At 31.3% G+C, this 24966-nt stretch overlaps 1 protein-coding gene and 1 pseudogene across 1 annotated transcript in view; both read right to left on the bottom strand.

Annotated features, from left to right (window-relative positions):
* Positions 1–24966, bottom strand: part of LOC145262701 (uncharacterized) — a 375299-nt gene that overhangs the window by 301296 nt on the left and 49037 nt on the right. The window lies entirely within an intron of this gene.
* On the bottom strand, positions 19250–19382 carry LOC145284639 (U2 spliceosomal RNA; annotated as a pseudogene).

Raw genomic sequence — 24966 nt, 5'->3', positions numbered from 1 at the left:
ACCCAGAAATTCTAAATATTTACAAACAATATTAACCATTTTTAGCCTAGATAAAAAATATACTTTTTAACTTGATGGAAAGAGAAAAAAAAAAGGAAACATTTCTTTTTCTGAATATATATTTCTTAATTTTTAGGGATTCATTGCAATTCAGTGCAAAAGCAAAAGGTACAAAGGATGCTTCTCCTAAATTGAACGAATTCCATTTCAATAAAGTCTATGTCATGGCTAATCTCTGATGTACATAATGTTTTCAATTGGAGACAAATTAACTTATGTCAAAATACATATCACGTCATGTGTCAGAGGTAATAAATAAATGCCTACATAAATTACAAATCTGATAAAGTGAAGTGAGATTTTCTCTATTTCAGTTCCTGAGATAGACTAATAAATAAAAATTGCAAATACAAATCGACTTCAGCATCAATTTAGGCTTATTAATGAAGCACGTTTTCAAAAACTTTAAGTTGGTTTCTTCAGCTTTCTTTGATTTTGTTATTTAATCCTGTTCGATATTTTCTTCACGGATAGTCATCTATACAGAAAGTCAGAAGAATTGACACTCTTAGATCTTCTACCAGTACGACTACCACCTAGATACACGTGGAAGAATTTTAATGGAACACAGTAATATATAAAATCTTACAAAGTTATACGATTTACATATTTCATACTTAAAGTTAGTTAGTTTTTTTGTTTTGTTTTTTTACTTTTCCGCTTGCTATTTTTTTGTTTTTTGTTTTACATAGGAGTCATCACTTATCAAGGCCCGGAGGCCACTCGAAGATAAGGGTTATTGAGTGTACAGTAATCAAGTGGATAATATCGTAGTAATCATTAGTAATGGAAATTTGGTAGATTGGATTACCTAAGGGGGAAGTTCATCAAGAATTTGTTTATGTTGACTTAAAGACAACCAAGTTGTAGTTAGCTGAGAAACGGGCAAATGGAAGAGAGTTCCACAGGCGTGCAATTCTAAGAAAAAAGCTTTGTTCATGGAGTCTACGTTTTGACTTAGGCACAGTCAAAGAGTGGGGAAAATTATTGATAGTGGTTTCAGCTAGACGGCTATTTTTTGTGAAAAATTTGGCGGAGGGAGAGGGCAGAGATTGGAGCTCAGACGAGCACGAGCACTTACCATGTTTTACATTAATATTGTGAGGGTCTTCGTTTGAATCAGACAACCATAAACTTCAAATAATTCAACAGTTCAAGTCTGAGACCAGGAGTTTCTTGGATTATTCTACTTTCCTAGGTAACCCCAGAACATATTTTTGAAAGTCATCCCCTTCTCGATTGACTAGCTTTAATTTAAACATTCGCCACTTCCGGTTTAGTGATAGACGCAACGGCAAAGACATCACGTTTTTTTTTTCATATTCTTTTCCTCCCTCATGGTACGGGTTCGAGCCTGCCTGCCTACTACCACCTTTTTTTTTTATTTTTTGCTCAACACACACCTCCAAACACACACCCGGGCAACACCAGGCACCCAGGCTAGTTATTCATAAAAACTGAAAGGAGTGTAGCCAAATAGTTTTGACCCAGCTAGATAGATCCATGGAATGCTATCTTTAACTGAAAGTAGACCTAACAGTTAAAGATATTAACACTCATATAGGATGCCTATAAAGTTTCTTTATCATTTAAAACATTTTTTAAATGTTGTTCCTTCTCTTGAAGAGTAGCCATTTTATAAGGGTTCACTTAGCAGTTGTAACAAAATATTGACTAAATTAAAATTATCTTTATATTTTGAACATCAAAAATTAATAAAATAAAAGTTTGATTACACTTATTAGTTTGGCAAATGTTATAACTTAAAATGTAAACAAAAAATAAACCTGTTAAAAATTAATTCAAATTTCTTAAAGGAAAAAAAAGAAAACTGAGAATTATCCTATTTTAAAACTTTCAGTATTTTTTCATTAATCAATGATTTTATAATTAGATATGTTAGTAAAAAACAAATAATACTATGTGAATTGTTTGGCTAATAGCTTAAAAAAAAAAACGCCTGTGTTCAATGCAACTGGTTTGTTACAAATATCAATAAGGATAACTCCATCAAAGTGTCTGAAATTGAAAAAGGTCTAAATATTTTAAGCAATAAAATGAACTGAATAAATTAAACAAGTGTTTTCTTTTGGTTTCCTTTTTTATTTTTATAGGCTGGTATGAACTTATGTCCTTTTTAAATTAACAAGTACAAACCTAAATCACCTGCTAACGTTCAGCTGAACACAAGCCTTGCTTAATAATACATCTAATGTAATATATGAAGAAAAGATTATAAAAATACTTACCTGTCCACAAACGAATATAAAAAAAGGTGGCATTTGCTATACTTAGTTCTCTACACCACAAATAGCAAAAAGTAATAAAAATATATCTAAAAGAAATATGTACTAACAAAAGATTATAGGTTGTTTCTTCTTGATACAAGTTGGGAGAGATCATCAGTGTAAATATTATCTATAAACGTGACTGCATGCTCTTCTGGCTTACTCAGTCCATTTAAGATCTACCCTTATAAATACTGAAGACTTGGAATCAGGGTAATTCCAACAGAGGAGTACATGCTAATTTGATCCAAATTAAATACCCCATAACAACTTTAATCGTCCCAACACTAGTCATAAGTAATTAGAATTAAAAATAAAAGACTAGTCATAGTAAGTAATTAGTATCGAAAAACAAAAACAAAACACTAGTCATAATAAGTAATTAGAATCGGAAAAAAAGACTAGTAACTAGTATCGAAAAAAAAAAAGACTAGTCATAAGTTATTAGAATCGAAAAAAAAAGACTAGTGATAAGTCATTAGAATCGAAAAATAAGACTAGTCATAAGTAATTAAAATCGAAAAAAAGACTAGTCAAAATAAGTAATTAGAATCGAAGAAAAAAAAACACTAGTCATAAGTAATTAGCATCGAAAAACAAAAACCTAGTCATAATAAGTAATTAGAATCGGAAAAAAATAACCTTTTGGAGCATCAAAATCGATATTGGAAAAAATTTTGCTTAATTTCCGATTCCAAAAACTATTCTTTAAATTGTTATTATTTTAAACCTTATTTTCCATTTCTGGTACTAATGATGAAAATAATAAACAGGCATTGATTCTAAACTACCAGTAAAACTAAACTGTATAGCTCATAACGAATTTAGGTAAAAATAGCATAAGTTAAAATAGTCAGCTAAAAATGGCACAAACGAAAACTACACATGAAAATCTCACGATGAGATTATCAAAAACATTAGGATTGTCAAATTAAAAAGAACTTTATATTTAAAAGTAGATGAAGACTCTCTGCAAACCGTAGGTTTACTTTTGGTAGCTTTGTAACTCTTGGTTTCTCTTATGTTACCCTTTGGTCTTTACATTCAATGACGATGTTTTTAACAAAGGGGAAAGAATTTGTTTTCTGGATCAGAACCAATCCATCTCAGACTTATGGTTATCTGTTTATTTGTTTTTTACCTTGAAGTAGTATTTTTCTGCCACCTTGCATCAAGTTTCTTAATGTCTTGTCTGGTACGATTCCCATAAAAAAACAAAAAAACAAATAAAAAATAAAATGAACCTCCATCCCATGAAATTATGCTGGATTAGGCAATTTTAAAATCAGAATTGGTAATTGTATTTGAATCAAAAATTTTATCAGAATCGGGAAACATGTGAATCGTCCCATCACAATTTATGTTCAGCAAAATGAAAAGCAAACATACATAGAGAACAAGTCACTTCTTTTTAAGGATCGATTTTCAAATTGCATGTAGATATGACCACTAGGGGGATATATCTGAGAGCAGAACACAAGCTAGTGAAGATCTATATACTTTTTTTTACAAAACAAATATAACCATGATTTGAGGGGGGGGGGGAATATTACATTTCTATGATATTTAATTCAACAAAGTTGTGCTACCCAGTCGATGTTTTTTTTTTTCCTAGTTATTAATATATTATATCATTTTGTGAAAAAAATCATTTTGGAAATGTATGATGATCTAAAATATTGATTTAAAATAAGTGTAAACAAACTACAATACATTTTATTATTAATATTGACAATTGGTTAAAATATCAAAAAAATTAAATATTTTTTAGCAGTTTATATTTGTTTTCCCCCTACCTATAGCCTTGATCTTTTCAAGACAAAGTCCAATAGGCATCTCCTGTCTTCGTGATAATCATCTGTTCTTGTTAGCTGCTTACATTAAGTGGCTTCATGCCTTGTCTGGAGCGATTTTCCATTAATAATGGAAAAAACATCTGGCCACGATATCTAATCAAATGTCTTGCAACAATTTTTTTTAAATTGTACAGTCTTTATGGAGACCCTGCATAACTGCATGGTAAACAATATATTCTATAACATTTCTTATAAATTGCTTATTTACTTATATTAGACAAAAAATGCCTTTTAGATAATTTTCAGTCTAGCTCATGTAGAAGGCTCATAGGGCTTTATTTGAAGGAATTTTGACCAAAAATTCTGAACCCATAACTATTGCTTGGTTGAAATATTTCTATTCATCTGGATCGAATAATATCTTCCAGTTAATTTCATTTTCCGTTACACATGAAAAGGTGTAAGAGTACAGATAGTTGCTAATAATTATTCATAAAAACTAAAAAGGAGTGTAGCCAAACATTCTTCTTTTTTTTTTTCTTTTTTTTTTTACCTAGCCAGATAAGTCTATGGAATGTTATCTTTAAAAGTATACCTTAGATTACTCAGGTAGAGATAATAACACCACATATAGGATGTCTATAAAGTCTCTTTATAATTTACAAATTCTTTCAATTTTGTGCCTTCTCTTTAGAATTAGCTATTTTATAAGCATTCACTTAGTCCTTCCAGTAACAAAATATCTGAAATACAAAATTTTATTGATAAAAACTTCAATAAACAACTGATTTAAAAAATGAAGTATCGCTGTCATATTTGGGATGATGAATCATCTCATTTGAGGGTTCTTGATAAGATTTAGAAATTATATTAATAGTAATTTAATTGGCCTCATCTTTTCGCACAGACATGATGTTGTTAATCTCGGTCTTTTTTATAAATACTATTATGGCATATGTTCTTCAGAATTATCCGATCTATTCCCTGCTTCATTTGTTCCAGCTCATTTGACACCTTGGTCTAGTGGTCTCCATAAATTGTTTTGATACCGTATTGTAACACAGCTTCCTATTTCAGTACTTTCTAAACACTGCAGGCTTGTGGAATTCTCTTGTCTGCTTTCCTCCTAACTATAGCTTTGATCTTTTCGAGACTAAGTCCAATAGGCATCTCCTGTCCTTGCGATAATCATCTTATGTTCTTGTCAGCTCCTTACATTAAGTGGCTTCATGCCTTGTCTCGGGCAATTTCTATTGATAAAAGAAAAAAAAATATCTGCGCACGATATCTAATCAAATATCTTGGCATAATTGTTTTTTTAATTGTACAGCCTTTATGGACCTCTATATAACTGTATAGCAAAAAAATGTATTCGATAACATATTTTGTATAAATTGCTCATTTACTTAAATTAGACAAAAAAAAAAGCCTTTTAGATAACTTTTAGTCAAGCTCATGTACAAGGCTCATAGGACTTTATTTTAAGGAATTTTGACCAAAAGTTTTGAATCCATACCTATTGCTTGGTTTTACAAGGAGAAAGAATCACTCCAACTCAGTATTAAGAAAATAAGCTGCCATCTTTTTACTTACGAATAGAGGTTGTGAGCTCAAACCTCACTAGGGGCATTAATATTTTTACTCTGATTTTATTCAAAATAAACATTTCAATTTACAATATTAAACAGTTTGTTTAATCTTTGGGGTTTTTTTTTTCTATCATTTACATAATTTACAGAAATTAGGATTCCAAGCAACGCCGGGTAGACCTGCTAGTTTTAAATATATTCTTCAAAATTTTCTTTTTAGCATGTGTATGACACACAATAGTTTGATTAGATTTTCTGAGTGATTTAATGCTAAAACATAATATCTATTGTAAACAATTTATTGAATACAAGCTGCTATATTTTACTCATAGCAAATAGTAGGTTAAGATTTTACTCGATGATATTAGGATAGAAATGAGCATGACATTGTAACGAAATTGCTCTAGTGATCAAAAAAGGAGGATAGTAAATAAGAATTATAACCTAGACGGTAACAAGATGTAGTACAGCAGTGTGGGTAGATGTCATATTTGGAATGCAACTGTGATTGTGCTGATAATTTCAAGGTTGATACGAAAATGAAAAGTATAATCATTTTGTTGTTTGTATTTTGATTGAAGAATGTGTTAAAATAATCAATTGTAGTATCATGCCACCAATCAAGAGAGGATCAAGGCAAAGAGCAGGGTGAGACTTGGGATAAAAGTGAACAGACGTTTCACCTTGTGCTTCTTTTAGCTGGGGCTGTATCTGTAAAGTGTACCAAGAGACTATTCACTTTCTACTCCAACAAATTGTAAACTATAAAAAAAATTCTCGCTTTGATTCCTTTTTGCCACAATAACTTTCACGTTTTGATACAAATAAAGAACACATGACAATATGTCCAGAAGAATAATAGAATTCGATTTGGCAATTCCATAACCTGTGTCAGTGACCGTTATGACACTTACATATTATGTACAGAATATCAGCTTCATATCATAAAGTATATTCTAAGCTATATTCTGTCTTATGGACCTCAGATAGACACATAGGGAACAGACTTTCAAAAAAAAAAAAAAACGCCTTAAAAAAATGGAAACAAATTCTTTCTGGCATAAAAATAACAATCAGCAAAATAAAGATTAAAAGCAGATACTTCCTTATTTTCTAGTGGTAATCAGACAAGGTTATCAAATTTCAGACTTTTTTTATGCACATTTTAAAAATGTCAAAGCAATTTTAGAAAGCAGACAAAAATTGTTAATAACTCCAACAATTCTGTTTACAAGACAACACAAAAGAATATTGATATTTGCTACCAGAATATTAAATCCTAAAATGATATAAATCCAATAAAAAAACAAAATGTCTTTTTGATACAATAGTTTGTTTTTTTTTTTGTTTTTTTTTTTAGGTGGCATGCGAGTTATTAGCTTTCTCTAAGGTAGGAGTCACAAAAAAACTATTATGGATAGATTTCCGTGGGTGAGGCAGAATTAACTTCTTTTCTCTGGAACAGACCCTATTGACCTTAAAATTGGTGGACTGTCTGCTTTTACACAGTGGTTTCATGATGAAGTTTAATATAGCATACATTTATTAAAAACTAGGCCACCTGTTGGGTCAGAATTTGTTATATACATTAGATATTTATGAAAATTTATGAACGTTTCTGAATTTTTGAGATGAGGATTGGTTATATGTATTATTATTCATCGGACTACTGTTCTCCTCTTGAGTGTGATTTTCACGTTTTGGTCGATATAACCTCCGACCTTCTTCAGGTGTATCTTGTCGAACTCGGGAATTTGGATGGAATTTCGAGCGGAACCCTTTATTTACTTCACGGGGGTAGTGTGTTCTTGTTCCGTAAGCCATGACTGGATAGAGGTTCTAAGTAATTCGCAAATGTATATTTCAGTCACCCACACTGAGGATTTGAGGTTGAAGGTTCAGTAGTTCGATGAATAATAATACAACTTTTATGAATTTCTAAATATATGGATGACATCACAAAGTGAGTTTTATTCTTTTCTATTTTTAAGTTGCTTTAAAATGCTATCAAACTGAGCCTTTTGAAGGGTGAGTATTCACTCCTTAGTACAAATTTATTTTTGCATAGTAAACTTTAATTAAAGTCAGAAATTAATTTTTTTTTCATCAAGTTTAAGGAATTCAATATAATTTTCGAATTTCGAAGTGTCATAATCGTAAACAGGCCAGCTATATTTTAAATTTATTGGCAATATTTAAAAATAGCTAACTTGTATTTATTATCATTGAGAAATTTCCAGATTAAAAAGTAATTTTTAAGCTTTGTATTATTTAGATTATTCAAACCACTGTTCTCATCTTCAGTGTTATTTTTACAAGGTTTTGGCTGATGTAACCTCTGGCCTTCTCCAGGCGTGTCTTGTCGAACTTGGGAATTTATGTGGAATTTTGAATGGAACTATTTATTTACTCCATAGGAGTGGCAAGCTCTTGTTTCGGCATCCATGACCAGGTAGAAGTCTGCAAGGATCTGTAGCATAATGGATAAATTAATAAGTAAAATTCAGTTCTAAGTAATACTCTTCTGGAGGTTGAAGGTTCAATCCTCGGTATGGATGATACTAAAGAATATAATTATGAACTAGCGGGACCTATGGAAATTCCACAGCAGACTCTTTCATATGTAATATATTGATGTTGGCATTTTGTGGATGTTCAGCATAAATGGAGATGCCCTGATATTATTGTAGCTCTTTTGTTAAAACTGCAAAAATATTTAAGCTAGCAGGGACGCTCGGCATAGCCCAGTCATAAAATATGCTTAGATATATTTTAATTTATGCAGATTTCGTATATATTATTAGAGAGTCAATTTTCTATCGATTCTTATACATCAAAGTTGTGATTTCAAAAAATAAAAATATATATATATATATATCCATGACTTGGATGTATCAGCTTGAATCGAAACTGAAACCAAAACTTATGAAGAAAAAAAAAAAAATATATATATATATATATATATATATATATATATATATATATACACACATACACACACACAACTTATGTTCCTTCAGCTATAATCAAAACCGAAACCAAAACTTAAGAATTCTTGGTAAAATTATTTATTACAAGAAATGGAAGGTCATAACAATTAAATGATAGTCACTCAGAAGAAAAAAGATGTGACACACAAAATAACACACACGCTATCATTAATATATAGATTACTTAAGACATATCCAGTTATGGCTGACAGAAGGAGAGTATACTACCATCTATGGATTAAATAAAGTGTTCCATTTGAAATTCCATACAGATCTCCGAGTTCAGCAGAAAGATTTCAGAGTTTGACAACATACACTCTAAGATTGAAGACTGAAACATGAAAATAACACTCAAGATGAGAACAGTAGTCCAAATAATGCAAATTATCAATCCTCATATAAAAAATTCAGAAACCTAATTTTGAAGCCTTTAAAATCATAAATAGAAATTAATTTCAAGCTTGAATTTAAGCTAAAAAGGCAGAAATCAAATATTGTGGTTAGTTCATGATTCTGAACCAAAGAAAAACATTATTGTCCTCCAGCATCTCTGTTGAATCAAAGCAAACAAGTCGGTCTGTAGTTTCTTGGTTTCCTCAATTTTCTCGCTAGTTATTTACAAACATAGTAACATTTGACAGAAATACAAAGGTAACATAAGGCTAAACTAGAGTGTGTAGTATATCATACAAGTAAAACATTTATATCTTCAGAAACCATCAAATTTTGTTTGGAGATGGTAACAATTACCTCTTATAAATAATGGTGTTTTATTTGTAGCATAAGAAATATTTGAAAAAGAAAAGATTGTTTTGGTTTATCGGTTGACATATCGACTTTTTGGGCTTATGTCATGCAAAAACTATTGTAAACGATTATTGATTGAATGTTGCTATTTACTCATAACTGGAGGGAGGGGGTGTTCATGCCTTTCCCAAAATAGTATTACGATGTCAGTGAAAGCGATATAACAACTAAATTTGGACACAGTTTAGCCAATTGTTGCTCTATCTGGGCTGGTGCGCCAACCAGTAGCCTCTCCTTCTTGGAAAGGGTGCAAAAATAATTTCTAACCTGATAGTTTCAAACTGTAAGGTTCCAACCCTTATTGCACCACCGCAGTGTTGCATCCCTGTTCTTACTTTGCAAATACTTGCACAGAATGTGCTCTGATGAACTTTTTGCACTTTTATCCCCCCCCCCCGGCAACAAAAAAAACAAACTCCAAACAACCTAACTAGAAAAACAATCTTTTCCTTCATTGTAGAGGTTACTAGATGACAGAAGATCTACTCTGGATCACTTGCCTTTGGAATTTTCTCCATTTTCCCCTGATAGTACCAACATACAGAAATTTAAATATAATGTGAAAATTTTGCTTCCCAACTCTCCACCCAGGTTTCCCCTCTTTAATTTGGCTCTTGTCACAGGAGTCCCCTTACATTCAGTGGCACTATGTCTTATTTGGAGGAAACAAAAATCTAATAAATGAATAAATTCAGCCACCATACTTTTCGTGTATATACACGAAAAGTATGGTGGCTGAAAACTCTTTACTTTCACTTTAACTTCTTAAGAAATAAAGAGTAAATAATAAAAAAAGATCTGTTATTATTCCCGGATTTCGACTTATCAGTTGTTTATACAAAGTAAATGCTATAAATCAAAATAAATGTGATATCAAAGATTGGTTTCAAGTAAAACTTTCTAAACAGTCCTGTAGTCAAGTTTTTATCACAGTTGGTATCAATGACAAACCAAATTCATTGAAAACATTAGAAAGAAAACAGATTTTATCCAGTATTTTTTTCTTTTATTAACTTATCAAATACAAGACAAAATGTTATGTTATCATATTCCTAATCTTTTCGCATAAAAATGTTCTTAACAACTAAGGAGTTTTTTTTTACAATTTCTAATATTCATAAAATAAAAAAAACTAAATCTTATAATTTACATATATATTTTAAATATAATTATCCACGGACTTCTTCTTGTTATAAATTCATACACCTCATCAGAGTGGCTAAACTAGATTCTAAACCAGGATCACAGTCAGAAGCTCTACCACTGAGCCAATCTCAGCTAGTATTGAATGTATCGCTTTTTTTATAGACATCATCTATTTGTTTATTTTTTCTGCGCTACTTCTGAAAGAAAACATTCTGTGTGTGTGTGTGTGTGTGTGTGTGTGTGTGTGTGTGTGTGTGTGTGTGTGTGTGATGCAATGCTCTTTGTGTAAACAAATGGAGCTTAGGCGTTTGGATAATGTTTGATCATTGCAATTTCACATACCCATCTTAGCAGCAGTTAAATAACGTAACATTTAGAAGCATGAACTGTTTACTAGGTGTTCGAGTTTCAATCTAGCTTGAGGTAGTTGCTAGTCGCACTGAAGAGCTGTGATACAGAAAAACTGTCGGTGATATATGTTCAAATTTGTGGTTTTCTTCATATTAGGAAGAAACACGTGCATCATAATATGGCTTTTCACTTTTGAAAATATTTGTCTGATGATCATATCACAGAAAATTTCTAAATAAATTTTCCTTTTAAAATACAAACAAAATTTTAAAGTAACTTTTAATGGGCAATTAAATGTGAAATTTCTTTTCAACAAATAAAAGCAAATTAATTTTGGAAGGGAAAATGTTTTTTATCAAATTTTACTAGAGTTTGAACTCGGGTTCATCAATACAATTTTTACTTGCATAATAGGTTTGCTATTTCTGTTTCTTAATTCCCATTTTAATGACTGAAAGAACTAAAGTGCTTTGGGTGAGGGTCTAAGTTTATGCTATAAGTTGATAAGCCAAAGTGCCATAGAAACACTCCCAGTGTTGCCCAGATTCCAAAGACTATTTTCTATTCAAATTGTCTAATTCATATTATATAACTCAACTAATAAAAATCTAACTTACATGTCTTCAACTGTCATCAGAAGTTAACAGATGCATGATCTGTAGCTGACTAACTTCAGATTTCATTTGACATGATTGTTGTAACAGCTTGACTTTTTTAAATCTAAACTGTCATTACTCTTATCAATCCTAATTACAAGCAGAAAATCTTATCCCCCTCCCTTTTTACCAATAAACAAAAAAAAAGCCTTTTCATAATTGATTCTCTTCCTTCAATAAAAAAAAAAAACATAAACGACGATTATCTTTAAATTTAAAATAAAGCAATTATACTTTTTATAAATAAGTAGAAAATTCAATGTTGGAAAACCATAATATTCCATTTTTTTTTAAAGGGTCTGCTACATTATAAAAGTTGATGTAAATTATCTATTCATATAAAGTTAAGTATCTATATATGCCAACCTGATAGGTCCTGAACTGTCATCTAAGCTTCATCCTCTGTCCTATCAATGAGATGTTGCATCCCTCTGCCTGTTCTACAAGTATTTTAAGGGGGAATGCTCTGGCGAGTGATTCAAGTGTAATGTGAACAGACATCTTGCTGCCCATCTCCTTTCATAATATCCCTGCAACATGTCTCCGATAGTATATATCAAAGTGGCACTGTGCCTTGTTTCGGGTGAAAATTGAATAAAAAAAAAAAATGTTTATGTATTTGTTGGTACAGAATTCACTCCTAAACTAATTAACCATCATTATGAATTTTGGAATACATCTGATAGATGTAAGGAATACAAATGTTGGCTACATTTAACATTATGTGAAGGATAAAAAAGAGGTGGAATCCTTTCATAGAAATTCAGTTACATACGGATTAGAAATATGATAACATACGTTTTTAAAGTTTAACAATTGCTATTAGATATCGATTAATAAATATTTCACAAATTTCAGTTTTTCTTTTTAAATATTTTACTTTTTTATGGGGCACAATATGAGCACAACCTCTCATTTGAAAATTTAAATATTTTATACTGACATTGAATTTGATCCATAGTTAATCGAGAGCAATTAAGCAAGATTCCATGAATTTTAATTTCTTCTTAAGATCCTTTAAATTTTATACATTTCCTAGAATGGAAATCATGAAATGGATTTGGATCAAAATTGGAATAAGGATTTTCGGCATAAGGTTTAGGATCATTTTATTTTAATTTAAATCTTCATAAGGGGACATAAAAGTGGTGCAAAATTTATGCTTGAGGAACTAATTTTATCCGTCTTGGCCAGGGCATTCTTTTAGTTGAATATAAATTTAAGTATATGTGAAACATTTCTTATTTTAGTTAAATACCATTAATTAATCTATGTAAGAAACCACAAATGTATCATATTATTAATTTCAATTTATTGTTTCAAAACTCAAATTCTTAAAATTCATGACTTTTATAGATATGTTTACATATTTAGTTATTTACTCTATTCTCCTATCACTCGAACCCCCTAAAGTGAACATGTTTTTTTTTTTTCAAGTAAGCTGGTAGCCGATGATGCATATAACTGAAGGGATTTAAAAGATAAAATAAGGGATTACTTAATCACAGAAGGCTAACACATGAAATGCATTCTACATGAATGAAAATAAGTAGAGAAACACTATTTATATTTCAATTTCAAAGCCCGGTTCTGTTAATGACGCGCCACACCAGGGGCCAACATAAATTGTCATGGCTTTATGAGTGCATCTCTATCGCCATTATTCATGGAAGAACACTGAGCCTTCTCTTGGCCTACGAATCCACTATAACATCCGCTAAAACTTCCTGATATTTTATATGTTGGTTTCAAGGAGGGTTATTTTATTAATTATTATTTGCCTCTCCATTTTTCTTCTGATTATTATTTAATGTTTGTTGTTATATTCCTAAAATGCTATTGACGTTGGACATTGTTTTAATAGCCCTCTTCGTATTTGTTAAATATTTTTTTAAACTGAATCTACCACTATTAGATCTAGTTTTTAATGCGATAATATATTTTGGGAACAAATGACCTAATGCTAAAAACAGCATTGTGTACAACATTTTAAGAATATCATATTTAGTTTAATACCCATTTTATATGCCGGCATGTGTTGGATGACTTTTAGAGATTAACTTCCAAATATACCTCTGACCAGGGATTTACTTATTCATCTTTCTCTAAGATTCCTCCTTATCACTTCGTCGTATGTTTTCCTTGACCTTCCCCTGCCAACTGACCCAACTACCTCAACTGTTCTACATTCACTAATCTAAGAACTTTCATTTAATCTGTTAACGTGACCATACCAACAGAGTCTCGGGTTATGCATACATCTGTCTAGATTTAGATTCATGAACTGAATAAATTAGGAAATCATGGTAAAAGAATGAATTTACAAGGATATATTTGGGGTCTATCTGATGAAATATTTACGAAAGCAGAAACGTTCATTGGTTGGTTTGTTTTACAGCATATCAACCATTTTCAGGTTATTTAATGCTGGATCAAGTAATTTAAAAAAAAAAGTTTTTTATATCTTCAAATATTTATCCGTAGTGCTTAATTTGATTGTTTTGTAGAGAAAAACCGTTTTTGTTCTTGATTTTTGCAGAACATAACTGAGTTTTGCAAAGAGAAAAAAAAACAAAAAACAATAGCACTAATGTTTGATGCATTTTAAATAAGGAAGCCATTGTATTAAGACAGCCTGATTAAGTAGCACCAGGAAACTCCAGTTGAGAAATACTGTTCGAAACAGCTAGAACAAACTAAAAAGGTTTACACCGACTTAAGCTGGTTCTTGCTTTGGAGGGGGAGGAGGAGGAGGAGGAGGAGGAGGAGGAGGAGGGGGGGACATACAGATGGTATTTATTTGCTCCCCCACTGAGCAAATTAGGCACAAGGCCGTTTTTAATGTGAGGTAAAAACCAGCTCCCCTAAAAGTAGGCAAAAAGGGGGCACTCTGGTTACCAAAAATAATAATTGTCCCAGTATAGAGGGTTTCCCCTCCATTGACTGGTACAAATTATCTTAAGTGCAGCATCTGCCGGAACAGATACTACACTTTGATCTTTGCCAAAAGACCAAGTGATCTTGGCCCGAAGGCCAAAACACCACGGAATAAGGGGGGGGGGGGACATACAGATACAACACCTGTTACTTATCAAGTAAGTTTTCTTTTATTTGTTGTTATCTAGCCTTTCAGATGAACACTAACAAAAAGTTAGAGAGTTGATTTGAATGGCTTATATCCGAAATGCTGTTGCGTTAATTTTGTCACTTTATTCCTTCAGTGATCAAATGAGAAGGAAACAAAGAACATGAATGCCGTGAAAGCGGAGATAAATAGAAAAGATTGATAATCATAAAAAAAAAATCTCATGTGACGAATAGTAGCGAGCAAGGGAGATCACTGGTGCGGAAAGACATCCTCTGTTGTTAGTCACTTAACAAAAACCAGGGGATAAATACAATTAGTCTCAGCCCCTTATTTTTACATGTAATTACTGATGAAGCATGGATTTTAATCTGTAAGATTAAAAGAAAACTAATCACCTTTACTTAAAAGCAAAGATAAAAAAGGAGATTTTTTTCTGAAGTCGCTAATGTAAATTAACAATCTAATTTATGCATTAGTGTTACTTGAAAAGTTTAGGAAAAAAACATGGCATTTTATCATCATCATCATCATATCCTATGAATCCAAAGATTCTATTGTTGGCATTGCTTTCCTCGATATTTTTCTAGTCAGAATTCTTTCTAGAAAGTCCTCGGTTACTTATGAGAAGGGTCATGTGAAAGTTATCAACATCCTAAGTGAAAGTGATTTTTGTGGAACAGACTGGAGTTGAACTTGGAACATCCAGGTCGTCAGTTCATGTCGTTAATCTCTTGACTACCGTCACCACCACCCCTACAGACCGCACCTAGTGTCAAATTAGTATAGTGAAAAATGCCATAAATCTTTCAAGGGCATCGTGCTTCTTCGGGGTGGGGTGTATTTGATTATATCCTGTTGATTTAGAATATCTTCATCAGCTCTATATAACATTTTCCAAAATGATATGCACACAAAACAAACATTGAAACAACAAAAACAAACCACCACAACTTAATTTACTGAAATTTATGACGTAATTATAAATGTTATATAAAATTGAAGACTTGTGAAAACGTTTTTCTTTTTACTTATTTAAAATTTACTTTAAAAAATTAAACTGATATATTATAGAAACCAAATGTTTGGCAGAGAGATGATTTGTTTTTAGAGAAAATTAATTGTACGAGATGTGTTTACGTTTTGATATTATTTTTAAAAAATATTTGTTTCACCACGCGACTTAGTCCACAACATATTGTAGAGAACCTACTGTGGATTTTATTAAATTATTTTTTATATATAATGGTTTGAATTAAAGTTTAAAATGCAAAAGTCAACTATCCTAGTTCAATTGTGCTTTCAGCAGATTTTTCGATTATCGATATTTATCAAAGACATTATGATACAAAACCTAAGGACACTACCAGATACAAAAAGTACATTTGTGTGAAATTTCATAAATATCGGCCCAGCCGTTTTGGAGTCCACAGGGAACAAACTTATACACACACAGAGAAAAAGTTCCTTTTATATAATAGTAGAAATAGAGATATACTTGCAAAAATATGTAACTGGATATTATTGCTAGTTATGATAAATATTGCTATACAAATTGCTATATTTATATGTAAGAGTGCTCAATACCGGCGATCGAGCTTATGAACATCCAAGTTTAGAGACAAATCAATAGCAAACAAATAATTCAAAAATTAAATTGAAATACTAATTAGACTTACAAGTGTAGAATTGACGTTTCTGCATTTTTGAGATGAGGATTGGTTATCTGTATTTGGATTCATTGGACTACTGTTCTCATCTTGAGTGTGATTTTCACAACGTTTCGGTCAATATAACCTCCGACCTTCTTCGGGTGTATCTTGTCAAACTCGGGAATTTGGACAGAATTTCGAGTTCAACAAAATAGACCTGAAGAAGGTCAGAGGTTATATCTACCGAAACGTTGTGAAAAATCACTCAAGATGAAAACAGTAGTCCGATGAATTCAAATAATATGAAGTGTGGAAGCGCTGAGAGTAATAGCGTTTTAATAAAATAAACTTTTTTTAATGAACAATTTTACATACATTGGTTTGCTTCAATAATACCTTTTCTGAAAATAATGCGAACCAAACTTTTAATAATACAATTGATTTAACATATAAAATTATCTTGTCGGATTTTCAGACTCATTTAAGCGGACAAATCCAAATTTGCTTCTGACTATCCAATTTGTATTTGTTACTGTTGTATCATGTTATTAGCAATATAATAACATACTTATTTATTTTTAAAAATGACTTATTCTGGCTCCAAAAGTTTAATGCAAAAATTTTTAAATAATCACCTAAAAAAAAAAAGAAAAAAAACATGGAGGATAACTCATTTTACTTTGAAGAATATAATAGAAGTTGTCTATCTTAAATTTTAAGATATGTTAAGAAATTAAAATCTAAAATGACTCGACTACATCCTGAGGTACAGCTATTATATTCATAAAATGCTTAAGTTGTTACTATTATTGGATCGGACAAAAATTTTCACACAATAAGTGTGAAACTTCTTTTGATGTATACTTTTTATCATGCAAATGTCTAATCAAAGCTCTTCTGTTTTGTTAATGAACTCTACTGTTGAGAATGGCACATGAGAGTTTGATTATCAGGTAGCTCTCACCGATGAATTGTGGGGAATACACTCTCTACCAACTAATGAATACATGGAATGGTGACTGGTGTGCCACATGTCAGAAACCTACCTGATCACAGAAGTTATTTTGAAGTTTTCCTTCTCTCGGACTGCTTGACCCACTAAGGTTTGAATCTACCTTACTATGTCACCAATAGTTGTGTGCTTGACATATTGTGTCAAGCACTTTTACGACTATTCTTGGGAAATATATATATATTATAACGGAGATTATTCAAGTGTATGTCCGTATTTACTTGTCTTCCCGTTAGGGCAGAGTTAGACACAAAGTCGGTTTTTCAAGTGGGAGTTAATATAACCGCACTAAAAGAGGGAGTCTGGATTGGGACAAAAATAAAAATTACCTCAGTTTAGAAGGACTACACTCACAGGACATAAAAAATGAAGTATAATACCAGAACAGATACTATACTTTGCTTCTATCCAAAAAGTGTCAGTAGCTGAAACTATACCTCTAAAGTTTTAATATCTTAAGTATGATTTTATTTTTTGTTCAATCGTCAGGAACGTTTTTTGTTTGTTTTTTGTTTTTTTGTTTTTTTACACAATGTTGACACATTTTGCAATATTTTCATCTCCAATCCGAGTTTATATATATAAAATTTACTTATTTTCATTGGTAGAAGTGTAAGATAACGAGGCAAATGAGAACTCAGATGAGAAAGTATTTTTAAATGACATTACTAAACATCAGAGAATTACCATTGTCAACTAGGGGAAGAGTGTGAAGCATGCATATGCAATATGATGATATATGAAAATGAAACATGGGCAGTGAGATTTGAGGACCTGTGTTGCATGGAGAGAAATGCTATGAGAATGATATGATGAATTTGTAACCAGAGTCTTAGAGACAGGCTTAGATATGATGATCTTAAAGGAAGATTAAGTCTGGACAATATATAGGGATGATTGCGGAACAGCAGACTTTGATGGTATAGCCATGAAAGAATGGATGAGAGTTCTTGGATTAGTAGATGCAGAACAGTTGAGGTAACAAATAAAGTTCACAGGGAAGGTAAATGGAAACATGATAAAGTGATAAAGATGTACTTGAAAGAAAGAGGGATAACCAAAGACCTGGCCAGATATAGGTTAATTTAGAAATCTATTTCTAAAAGCTGCTCACATCTAAAACAAAACAAAACAAAACAGGATCTGATGATGAATAAAAATAAGATAACATTTTACTCAGCTTAAAATTTATATAATATATAGCTGAACAAATAGCAAATATATACAATCGGTAGAAGCATACATTTGTTAGTATATATAAAGAAGCTAATAAAATCAATCACAATTATTCCGATGTCAAGATTATTTTTATAAGATTATTCATTAATTGAGTATGGACATTTCTAGTTCAGTTCCTGTAGACATAATGTTATAGACAGCAATTTCTTCACTTAAAAAGAGGGGAACAGAATCCATTACTTATTGAGATGCTACAAAACATAGAAATACAAAGATGAATTTTAGTCCTTATCTGCAGATATACAAAATTATATTTGGAATTCTTAAATTATGTCATGTTCTGCTCCCATGAGAAGGTAAATAACACAATTATACAATGTATATGACAATAGTAGCTAATAATAATTAGCATTAAACGTATTAAAATATCACTTTTTCAGACACCAGACGTTCATATCTCTCAGAGAGACAGAAACAAAACCATACCTTCATGCCTACAGCAGCAATTTGAGAAAATTATGTCATTTATGGGCGATACATATGCAATCTGGAGTAAATTGTTCCATTCCTAATGTACCTATTTACAATGCCTCCCCACGGGACAGAGTTAGACACCAGGGTCGTTTTTTAACGTGGAGAAAAGGTACAAAAATAAAAATTGTCTCAGTCGTGAAGGATTTCTCCTCCACCGAAAGAGAACAAGAAATGGAAGTACAGCATCTGAAGAACAGATACTACACTTTGATCTTGACCAAAAGGCCAAGAAGTAGACTTGATTCCATTCCTAATGTAACCCGATTGTTTGCTAGAGAATGTAACTTGATGTCTCCATGCTGTAGGAGCGTTTCTAGAAGGGCTGTTATATGCTCGTACAGCACTATCAGCTACCTGGTTATAAACGATCGGCATCTCCTCTTCTAATCAAGTGATTAATCCCTTCTATAGGCTTGACAGATCTTTGGTTGTGTTTTTAGAATCACTAATTTTCTCAAGAGAATTATCTCGACTGAGGGAACCATTATGCTGAAATTAAACACGTGTCTAAAAGTAATGAACAGCACATTTTTCATATATAAAAATGAAATCTATTTAGTCATTTCAAAGGAACATATAAAACCTATACATATATAAAACATAAAAAAACGAGTCCGCTAGCCTTCTTCGTAAGAGAGACATACAAAATCGAAATTCTAACTACTCATCTCTCTTGTGGTGATGAGAGAGAGAGAGAGAGAGAGAGAGAGAGAGAGAGAGAAAACATGAATATATATAGAAAAGAAAGAACAAGGAAATATTATTAGATCAGCAGTTCCTTGTCTCAATCAAGTTAATTTGACGTTTGTCCCTGCAGTTGTCAACAACCAAGGTTGACAGTTACGAAGTCGCTTGATAGCACTCAAAAACCCATGGCATTATAACAATCCCACATTGACGTTGGCTAGCGCAATGTCTCAGTACACATTCTCGATTTTACATGTCTCCTCAAGTCAGGCATAAGGCTTTTTAATATGGAAAGCTCCAGTTTCTCCAAAAGGGTGCTTACACTAATACAATGAAAATAATTTGTCACATTTCGCTTTGTGAAGTAGAAACACATTATCCATTTACACATGGCTCAATCTTTTAACCATTTAATCTTATCTTCGATTGTTATGGACTGAAATTTATGTACTTACTACTTTAAAGACCATATTTAAGTGAAATAAGGTAATCGTTCAAACTGAGCTGGATAGTTAGAGTGTCTGATCTTCAAAAGATGGACGCGAAGGTTGACCTGACTTCTTACAGAAAGTTCTAAATTCAGCTACTTTATCAGAACTGAAACAAATTGACTCACCAAAAGCAAAACCTTCCTCCAATCACAGTCAATTATATCTCTGAGTTGACCATGTTTTGTTGACACTCAATAGTACTAAAGTCTCTAACCGCTTGATGAAAAAACAAATAGCTGAAGATGTGACGCTCCACTATGAAAGTTGATGTTGAACTCATGTTGAGCCCCAATAAGTACGGCTTTCTCTGGTAGAATCGTGAATAGATCACAATTGCAGTTAAAGAATCTTAAAATCACGAGTATGATCTGCAGGGTTGAAATCAAATCGGCAAAAGCTCATTCAACCATCAAGAAAAAGTAAGCAAAATGAGGAAATTAAATTTATAAAATTAAAAATGTAGTATTATCATTATTATGATTATTATATGTCATCACTAGGCCTTTATATATATATATATATATATATATATATATATATGTTGTTTGTATTATTGCAAAAGAACAAAAGATTCGGTCCTCACTGAAACTGTCATTATGTTAGTATGAGCAATATTGCAGAAATAATCAACCATGAAACACGTCTTCATGACATCTGTGTATTCCAGAAGATAATCTCAATAGGTGTGGTACTCACTAAAAATATTGAAGTAATTACAAAAATAATCTACATCATAAAAACGAATGTACACGTGCTCAGCTTGCTTCAATAAGCATGTATGCAAATGTAATTTTATGAGTAAAGATGGAGAGGCTTAATAATAACCAATAATACAAAAAAAAAGGAAAAAATTCTTCCACTTTTTATATAAACACAAAAATGCCATCATCATTATTAAAACAGAACGAAAGAAGGAAAGAGAGAGAGAAAGGGAGTCTCTTTTTTATTGATTAATTCCGTTTCAATGATTTCAAGTAATTAAAATTCGGTATTAAATTGCAAAGAGAGAGTTAGTGGGCGAAGCCTGCTAGTAACAAACAATCTGAGGAATGCTGGCTCTGGATTTGTTCTCAGGTGTTATTTTAGAGGGATTTTTCTTTTAAGTATAAGGGTCTGCTTCTTTAATAGCAATTTAAAATATATGAATAAGTAACCGAGAGTGTATGATTTCAAATATATGATTAGATATTGACGCTATATCATCCTATTTACATTTCAGATCAATATTTTATATTTCAGATCAATAGTATTTTTTACATTTTAGATCAATAGTATTTATACAAATCAATTCCAAGTTAAATATCTTTCATGCTTGTAAAAAAATGTTCTTGTGACATCCGTATTTACTTGCCTCCGCAGAAGAGCAAAGATAGATACACGGTCAATGTTTAATGTGGTGAAAATTTAGCTCTTCACAAAAAGGGACATTCTGAACTGGGATAAAAATTAAAAGTGCCTCCATCTATAAGAATCTTTCCTTCACTGGCCCAGGAAAGAAAAGTACAGTATCAGAACAGATGCTATACTTTGTGTCTAGCCAAAATGCCAAATCTTCTAGTGATGTAAAATGTTCATCTATTTCAGTTTTAATTATATTATCATTGCCTGGGATCTATTGTGTTCATATTTGTTTTGTAAATATTTCCATGTTTTCTAACCAGTATTTTTTGTTAGGTTCGATATCTCAGGGAAAAAAACATCAAATAAGGAAAGTTTACTGACTAAAAGAATAGTAGCTATTCTCCTGAGCTAATTTTTCTATTTAGGTGTTCATATGAAAATATCTTCATATCAGCAAATAACTGTATCAGATTAATTTTTTTTTTTAATAAAGTGTAGCAAAGCACATTAGTTTTACAACAATAACAACTGATTAGTTATAACCAAAAAAATAATTTTCAGTTAAAATGCTATTTATCTTCAATTTTTTAAATCCAATCGAAATAATATTAAATATTAGATACCAGAAATTGTGAATCAAAATGAAAACGAAAGTGGGTTTGTACACAAGTACACATTTTCAGAAATGGAAATTAATATAAAGCTTTCTTTTCCTGTTTACTGAAAAGGGATTTTTAAAACTGAAATGGGGAGAACAATACAATGGCTAAATACGTATTTTTTTTTTAATATTATGAAAAATTAGATATTTCAGTAAAACATATGTAACATTGAAATTTTAATAGATAATATGGTACACTTTCGAAGAAGCAAATTACATATGAATGAATATACAACAAGGAGTCATATTATACACAAGATGTAATTTATTTCCGTTTGTTTAACTCCAGAAAGACAAGGTTGTACAAGAAAATACGAAACTTTCTTTTGTGCACACTTAATTATGTAGCATGAAACACGACTAAGGAACTTCTGGATTAAAAATATAATTAAAAACTAATTTTTAAATATACAATTAACGATTTTAGAAATGTATTATTGCTATTTCTTTTTAATTCTATTCTAAAACTAATAGAAATTATTTATATCAATTTATTACATAAAAGAATTTTTTTTTTTTTAAATGAGGAGGTTAAAACGTACTAGTCAAAAATGTAAAGAAATAATAAATTATAAAAAAGAAAATAGCCATAATGGGTCAAAAAAAATGAGATAAAAGTTCAATTTTATACATGTTAAAAAGTAAAACATTTAATTTGTTGTCACTTTATTTTAAATAATGTTTCAACTGGCAAATTTAAAAAAAAAACCTTTGTGGATATATGTGGAACATCAAGTAGTTTGATCAAATGTTCTGCTCACTTGAGGAGGTTTGCCTTTTTCCTATTGATTAGTTTCATTTCAATAATTTCAAGTAATGAACAGAGCTAAATTGCAAAGCAATAATGAATGGGTAAAGCCTGCTAGTGGCAAATAAGCTTAGGCTCTGGATTTGTTTGAAGTGTTATTATATTTCAGAAGATTTTTTTTCAGTTCGCTGTTTTAATAGTAAGTCAAAATATATAAGTAACAGAGGATGTATGATCTTAAGTCTATGATCACTAGATATTCTTGAATAACGGTGATGAAAAGGTACTCAATTCAACTCATAATAGTCCCCAGTGTGATTGATAGATCTAGGCGGTTTAGGAAGTCATATGTAGCAGAACCAATAGCTCCACTCGTTTCCAGTGATTGGTTCGAATATGAATCTCAACAAGACAAGCATACTTTGTTAAGCCTTCCGTGGATGCTGCCACACGGCTATGGTTTCAAACTAATTATGTCATTAACATCAACACAACTATGCTGACACAAGTTGCATCCCATTTTAATAATTTCCATACCTTTATAACATTGGATTATATTTTTACTTCCGTCAATGTGGTTTGAGAATATATTTTCCTTCATCAGGTACGTGTTCAAACACATAGCAGTAATAATCTGCATAGCTCATTCCAGCATTACACGTCTCAATTTGCTTCCGTTTGCGTCTATCCGTTACATCTCTGCATTGTATTGCCTTTTATAAGTTACCTTTGCATAGACACTAAACAATGCTTCAAGCAAACTACATTGACTTATTAACGGCTTTCGTTTGAGAATGAATATATTTGCTGCTTGTATATGATAATATATGGGAAGTTACTTATGTTTTTTTTTCTAAAAGAAACATTTTTGCTTCAGACAGCAATCCATTTCTTTTTTTTTTCTTGAAAAATGAACATTTTTATTCAAATGAACAAAGAAGTATTTCATTCTAAATCATGTTATTTCATCCCCTCTTCAGTTAAATCCAATTTCATGAATAAGCAAAAGAAACCCCAAGTTGTTTTAAATTCCCATTTCTTAACATCCGGAACATAATGTTATCTTTAACAAAGATTAAAATATCTCAGACATTACAAAAACCTGCAGGTAGACAGTTCAATTTTGCCCGGCTTTAATTTTCTGTCATAGCCATTAGTGGAATAGCAACAATGTTTTACAAGAAACAGACATTAGGGAATAATAGAAAGTGTGGGGGGGGGGGACTTCCTTATACTGAAGAAGTCTTATTATATTTCACATAAATCAGCTTTACGAAAGCAATGCCATCTTCTTCTCTTAATCATACATTGAATGAATGTGTTTAGTTAAGTCAACAAAACTGTTTTCCCTTGAACCCTTTACTCAATTTAACAAAAGGGGCTGACCTATTTTGGTGGAAAACAGACTTTCCAGAAAGGTGATTAAAAATAAAAAAGAAATAAAAAGAAAATGGCTCAGTAATCCCTACTCCTACACATCCTTTGTCTCCCATTTAGAACCTTAACAAGTGAATTAAACAAATATATATTAGGAACAAAAATAAAAGGCTTTGATGTTGAAAAAAAAAAAGAGAGAGACACCAGCATTTGGTAGACAGAGACAGATCATCTTTTAAAGTTTTTTCTGGTGGAATGCACCCAAGCAATATGCAACCAAATGGGCGGAGACTTTATTGTATAAAAGTCTTTTTTACCTACAATAAAAACATTTCACATGACTTCAAATAGTAATTTTTTTCAATCTATTCTTCACAATTCAATAAGCATAGAACGCTAAGCCATCACTAACAATTTACTTGAATGACTAGTTTATTAAAATATCACAAACATTTTATATTTAACTCAACTTTATTACTACCAATATTCAATAAGAAGAGTATTGATGTTATAGTT

The sequence above is a fragment of the Euprymna scolopes genome, chromosome 1 (assembly GCF_053919585.1).
Source record: "Euprymna scolopes isolate OS-2025 chromosome 1, ASM5391958v1, whole genome shotgun sequence".
NCBI classification, from domain to species: Eukaryota; Metazoa; Mollusca; class Cephalopoda; order Sepiida; family Sepiolidae; genus Euprymna; species Euprymna scolopes.
Note: the sequence above shows the minus strand (reverse complement) of the source record. Positions and strands in the feature narration are given on the sequence as shown.